Consider the following 6,899-nt stretch of genomic DNA (forward strand, 5'->3'; position numbering starts at 1 on the left):
AACCATGTTTCTTTATCCTAGATGAGTGACACAACACCCCCTCTGTTAGGTGACATCTCCTGTTCCCCCAGCAACATGACAGCTGCTAGGTGACCACCTTGGCTGCTTTGCCTGGCACTGTCCTATTTTGAGCAAAGAAAGTGGCACATCCCAGGAACCTCTTCAGGCCTGGGTCACCCTAAAGCTTCCTCGGGGCCACACTGACTTTGGGGGTTTTCTGTGGGCTCCCTTAAGCACCCATGGGGTCCCGGCCTCACACTGCATTCACCTCTGAGGACTTGCCCAGCACTCGGTCACCACAGCAAAGAGGTCCCAGGGGACTGGGCTCCCTTCTCAGCTGGGTGTCTTCACTGGGTGCTGTTCCATACCAGGCTCACGTGGCATCTCACATCACCCTCCCCACCAGCCTGAGAAGGCAAGAAGAGGAGGAAAATGAGTGACAAGCAAGGTGGATGTGAATTAAAACCCAGGTCTGGTGGGGCGCCTGGGTGGTTCAGTGGGATAAGCGCCTGACTCTTGATTTCGGTTCAGGTCATGATCTCACGGTTTGTGGGTTTGAGCCCCGTGTGGGGCTCTGTGCTAACATCACAGAGACTGCTTGGGATTCTTTCTTTCTCCCTCTCTCTCTGCCCCTTCCCCTACTCATGCTCTAGTGCTCTCTCTCTCTCAATAAATAAACTTAAAAAAAAAAAAAAAAAAAAAGAAGAAGCCCAGCTCTGGCTAACGCCAGACCCCATTCTCTGAATAAGAAATAAATGTGTGCCAGGGGTGTGGTAGGAAGGCCAATCCCTTCCACCCTCACACCTGCAGAGATTTAGAACCCGGTGGGGAGCGGGCAAATACATTCTTACAAAGCTCTCCAGGGGGTTCTGGCACATCGCCCACCCCCATCATCCCGGGGCCCACTGGGAAAGGCCTGGCTCTTCAAACCAGAAGGATGGAACAAGAACATCTTGAGCTTTTGCAAATGCACTGAAACTTTGAGATCTAAAAATCTCTCAGGGACACCGGTCCAGCTTCCATAGGATCATGATTCCTCATTTCAAATCCCTGTTCCCTGTGGGGGGGGGGGGGTCATGCGGGGAAGGTGACATGTTTCAGAGATGGCCATTGGTAACATTTTCAGAAACGCGATGCCTTACCGCCTGGATTTTCCGCGGGGCACAGCTGTAAGGGATTCGTTGCCCTCAAACATAAACCAAAACTGAGGCCTGTAAGAAATCCCCATGAGCCTTTCGTGGCCAGAGTAAAAGCCTTAGTACCACCAACTAAGCAATATTTTTCTCATTCTCCTTGTGAATGCATCCGTGCTAATGTAGAAATTTTTATTTTATTTTATGTATTTAATTTGTCATCAGCAAAGGCTTAGGACATTGCTACATGGTTTAGAACCTCAGGCCACACTTTCCCAGGAACATCTCTTCATGTCTTTTAGCTGCAAGATAAACACATCTCTAGTCTTTTCTAGAAATCCAGGCAAGTATTTCTTTAATATCATATAATTTCTTTCAATCATAAAACGGAGATGTCTCCAATCCTTTTTCTAATTCCAAGGAAGTGTTTTCTTGGGCTACTGGGAGGAGAAAAAGGAGATGTCTCTTGTTGGCTTGCTGTTGCCCTAAAGGGCTTTCTGCCATGACCCCCACCCCCCGCCCCCAATAGCCATCAGTTCTCAATGGTCTCCTGGCTCATCTTTGGCTTCCAGACCCAGGCCTTTAACTCGAGTGTATTGAACTTGGTACTCTGTACCGAGCACCAGCCAGGGACCTTACTGTGGAGATGTGTTCCTTGAGGTCTACCCGTTCCAGTCTCTTATTTGATATTAGATTTCTCAGGCTGGTCACGGCACCTGTCATTTGGTTGGCCCTCAGTTAGAGTGTTTTATTGCTGTAATTAACACTGTTCCACTTAACTTTCATCGTAATCCTGAGATGGGCATCTCTCCACCTAACAGGTGAGGCTCTGAGAGGTTCATCGACTCTCCCAGAGTCATGCAACCAGAAAGTGACATCGTGGCATCTCGATGAAGAACCAGCTTTAAGCTGGTTCCCCTTCTCCCATGACTCTTGCTTGCAAATGTCCTCACACAAGAAGCAGGCACTGGGTGCCCACTGAGCCGAGTGACACAAAGAAGTACGAGACACCAACAGAGTCCAAAAGGGACATAGAAAGGGATTGTCTAATCTAGTGACAGTGAGCGTGGAGGTGTATTCAGCTCCTGGGAGAAACACCCCAAAAGAGGGCTGGGTCACCTCTGCCTCAGTACAGGTCAGGTCAGGTTTCCCAGAGCAAATGACCCTTGAAATGGGTCCTAAAGGCTGAGAGGGATCTCCAGGCAGCTGGGGGAGTGAGGAGGCAGCTGGCCAGTTCCAGGCCGAGAGCGGTTTGGTGTGCCTGGAGACTGGGCTGGTGAGGTGGAGGGTGTAGTTAATGATGGAAACGGAAGTCCTTCTTCCCTTCACCTGCCCCCCCCCCCCCAACTTGCCCTCCCACAAGTATCTCTCCCTCCCCAGCTGTAGGAAGGGATTTTGCTAAAGCAGCTCTAAGGGGCACAATTGCAAGAATGAGGCACAGGAGCATTTAGGGTAGAATCGGGAAGGATGGATTTTGCAGCTTTTCCCAAAGTGTAAATCTCTCTCCTCTCCGCGAGCGCCTCTGCGCTCAGCTCCGGGCAGAAGGCGAGTGCCGGACATCCCAGGGCCCACCGGCTACCCTCTGAGATCCCTCCCACCTCTGCTCATTGCTTTGAGTCCGCAGGCAGTTGAGACGTCACTGGCACCCCAGCTCTGAGCAGCACCCACTGCTCATCTTCCCACAGTGCGAGTGGTTTGAACGGATGGCGGGAAGGAGAGGCAGCGTGAAGGCAGTGCCTGTGTCTGGAAACCTCAGTCAAGTTCCCAGAGCTCAGCTGCTTCCTTTGGTACCGCACCACCTCCCCATCCGGCTGCGGGTCTGGCGTTGGAATGAGAACGGCTGTTGCAGAAATGCAGAGGCAGGAACTCAGTGCACCTCATGCTCTGGAAGCCGCTGAAGCTCTGACGTGGGTGGCCTCGGGCAAATTCCCCAGAGTCCAGGCCTGGCAGGAAGCTGAGAGATGTTTGGAGGCCACTGCTGTCCCTTCTTCCCCTTTGTCTCCATCCCCGTCCCCCTTCCCCACCCGCCCCTCCTTATAAAAGTACAAAATGGGGAAGGTTCACCCCCAGCCTCTAAGTGTCCTTGCTCTTTGTATGTAGACCCATCCGATCCAGAATGTTCTGGCAATGGCATGCCCCAGGTTCAGAGACTGAAGGTGACGAAGCTCGGTGCTGGCAACCTCTTCGTTGGTTTCAACCCACCCCCAAGCTGCCTCTGTCTGTGGCCGTCCTAGTGCCCCGAGAAGAGTCGCAAGCCTCAGTAGCGTGAATAATTGGGTGTCACAGGAGTAGTGATGTATGAGTCTCTTTGACCGGCTTCCTTTCTTGCACTAATGTGTCATTTACGGTTCCTAAGCCTGCTGCACTGTGGCTGAGCATGAATCAGACAGGAAAGGAGGTTTTCAGGGAGCCCCCGTGCCCTCTGAAATAGAGGCACCACCACTTCTGTGTTTTCAGGTGTATGCCCGTCCCGTCAGGCCATGACAGGAACACCTGAAGCACAGGCTGACGTCCACAACGTCACACCTGTTGCAGTCCCAGGAGCCCAGGGTCGCAGACCCCCAGGCACTGTGCCCACTTTCTTGGTGACATGTGAACGTGTAAATTAAAAAAAGGAAGAAAGGGCATGAGTCACTGCACTTTGAGGGAAGGGAAGGTAAACTGCTCTCCACTCCTTCCTCCCACCTCTCGTTCTCAAGGGCCAAACCGGTGCTCTCTGCAGAGCAGGATTTTCTTGGTGGAACTTGAACCCAGTTCCCCTTTTGGGCTGGCCCTGAGAGCACTCAGAAAACCAGATCTGCTGGTCCCGTCTGGGGCAGAGCCACGCCAATGGGATTTAGTTGGCAGAGCTGGGGTGTGCTGCTGCGGGCCCTGCTTCCCGAGGGCCACGGGGCTTCTGCCCTGCTCCATTTCAGAGCCGCCTTCCTCCGCCTCCCTCCCCGGCCGTCTCCGCTCTGCCCGGCCCGGGGTTCGTGGCCTCTTGAGCGCAGCTACCCAGGGCTCTCGCATCTGGAGAACCGTCTGCCCTTCCTCCCACCTGGGCTCTCAGCAAAAGGCCAGAGGGCACAAAGCCGATTTGAACTTGTACGGAATGAAATGCTTTCGAGGCTGGGTTCCTCTTCCCGCTGTTCTGTGTTCTCTAGACCTTTGGCCAGTGTTTGATGAGGGATTTTAACAAACACCCCCCACCCCCCACCCCCCTTCCTAGAGGCTGCAACCACAGAAAAGGGATTCTGGGAAGAACTAGTCACAGAACATCGCGCTTTAATTTCCTGTGTGCTCTCTCTATGGGTAGGAGACAGGAGGTGACCTGGCCTAACACTTTCACCGTGTAGACGAAAGTGAAGTCCGTGCCTTGTCTCTTGTCACATGGTGGCTTCTTGGAAAGACTAGAGCTGCCCCAAGTTGCCTGATGCTCAGCCACCCTTCCAGGCACTGTCAGCTCACCCTATCATATTTTCTGTAGGGCTGTGATCGTATTTCCATGATTATGTCCTGTCTGTCCTCTACCCACTCATCCACCAGCATATAAACTCCTTGGGCTTTGTTTGTCTCATCTCCACGACATCCCTATGTCTGGACAGTGACACACAGTAGGACCTCAATAAGTAGTTGTTAACTGACTGATGGGCTCAGAGTCCAGTGCCCTTTCTGTGCCTCCATCTGCCTTTAGTAGCCCTATGAGCTGCAAAGGGACTCACTCAGCTAAGTAAAACGGCCCATCCTTTCTAGACCCTTTACTGAAGTGAACTGGGCTAGTAGCAAACTGGACAAATAAGGAGAACGGCGCTGTGACTCACCCTCTTCGCTCGTGCTTTGGCACCGGAGAGGTGACCTCACCCACCCCAAGTCAGGAAAAACTGCCGGATTACTCACCTGCCAGAGAGCTGGGAACCCGGCTGCCAGCCCTCCCCGAATGTGCACCGGGCAGCGCTGAGAAGGCAGGGCGGTGGCGGGCCAGTGTGCGGAGCGGGACCCACGTGCGCGATGGCACGCCTGTGCAGGGAAACGGGGCCTGACGGGTGCACGTATTCCAACGCCTGGCCATTAGTGGTGGGTGCCCCGGGGAGAGGGTCAGCTCGGGGGCCAGTGTCCAGGGAGGGCAGCTCTTACTTTGCACCGTATAAATGTGTATAGCGTGAGTGTTTGAAGTAAAAAACCCAAAACAACAACAACAAAAAAGCTGATGTGAATCACTAAAAGTAAATAAATTCCCCCTGAGAATCCAAAATAGCTGTGCGGTCCCCTCCTCCTTTCTTACCCCCTTCTCCTCTCTTCCTATTCTGCATGGGTCGCAGGCAGACCCCGGAACTCAAAAACCTGGCCTAAACCGCAGCAAAAGAGTTGAATTCAAAGACAGAGAAGAAGGTCTAGGTTTCAGATGTGTAGGCCTCCGAGGAATGAGGTCAAAGGTTTCATTGACCAACCGGCCAAATAGCTCCCTGGGTTCCATGGACACAAATTGCCCCTCCCACCCCAAGCCACCACCTTTTTTTTCTATTCACTTTCCCAGGCCTTCACTCCCTGGAGACACAGGCCTAGGTTTAGCATCTAAATGACCCGGCCCCCTCCTAGTGCAAACACCGCACTAACAATACCAGGATGGCACTTTGCAAACCCCCAGCTGCACTGAATCCCGCCCCCATGCACCCCACGGAGACCTCCTGAGGTCTACCTACAGCTCAGTGGAGTGAGGAGAAAAGGAGGAGAAGGAAAAGAAGTGGGATCGGCATAGGTGTCGCAGCTGAACTTCTTTTGGTAAAAACAAAAACAAAAACAAAAACAAAAAGCCAGGGGCTCTTGATCTCAGGGTCATGAATTCAAGCCCCACGTTGGGTGTAAAACCCAGTTAAACAAAAGCAAGACGGAATTTATGATGGTTTTCTTTTTAAAAAATCAGCTCCCCGTACTTTTGATATCTCCCTGAGAGGAGAGCCACAGGTCTCTGTCACTGTAACCATTCAGGACTGAAGCACATCCCCAAGTCCTGTTTGCACCACAAGACTGAGACAGCTTAGACCTCCCTCAGGACAGGAGGGCTGCAGGAGCCAAGGGAGTGTCACCAATGTTGAAATGACACTACAGACCAATTTTCGGCACCATTTCTAAGCGTGGGGAGCTCACTTGCGTCAGGAAGCTGGTTGTTGCCTGGGGTTTTCCTGGTCGGACAGATTCCGTGGCCCTTTGAGGGGACCTGGCAGGGCATGGCCTGCTGCTGCTGCTGCTTCTGGAAGCTGTGAGGGCTGAGGGGAAGGAGAGCAGAGGCTGCACCGGTTTTCAAGGTGGCCGCCTGGCAAGCGATCTGAAGTGGAGGGACAAAGAAGAGATTCAAAGGGAACAAAGGAACCACGGGGAGCTGTTGGGTGGGGGGCTGTGGGAGGAGGAGAATAAAGACCTGAAGGCAAGGACACCCCCAAACACCGGCCCAGAGAGCGGCCGAGCCTGAAAGTCCAGTTTGGTAAATGGGTGGGGAGGAAATGAGGTTTGCTCTTCAGTAAAGCGAATGGTGAAGTAAAGCAAAAAGAAATTCCTCTCTCAGGCACTGAGGCTTCCTCAGGGTGGCATCGTCAGGATGGTCTCCCTGACTTACAAGTCTGGGTTTTAGGTTTCAGTTTCAGGGGACGGGGAAGAAAGAGCGCCCCATCATGGCCTGTGATCACAGGTACAAAGAGAAAGCACCCCCCAAGTGCCAGGGAGCTGCTCCCGCCTGGGGCTGTGTGGGGAGAGGTGTCTGCTGTGTCCCCTCCCTCCTGAGAATGGGACAAC

This window comes from Herpailurus yagouaroundi, unplaced genomic scaffold, assembly GCF_014898765.1.
Source record: "Herpailurus yagouaroundi ecotype Mexico unplaced genomic scaffold, PumYag 28, whole genome shotgun sequence".
NCBI classification, from domain to species: domain Eukaryota; kingdom Metazoa; phylum Chordata; class Mammalia; order Carnivora; family Felidae; genus Herpailurus; species Herpailurus yagouaroundi.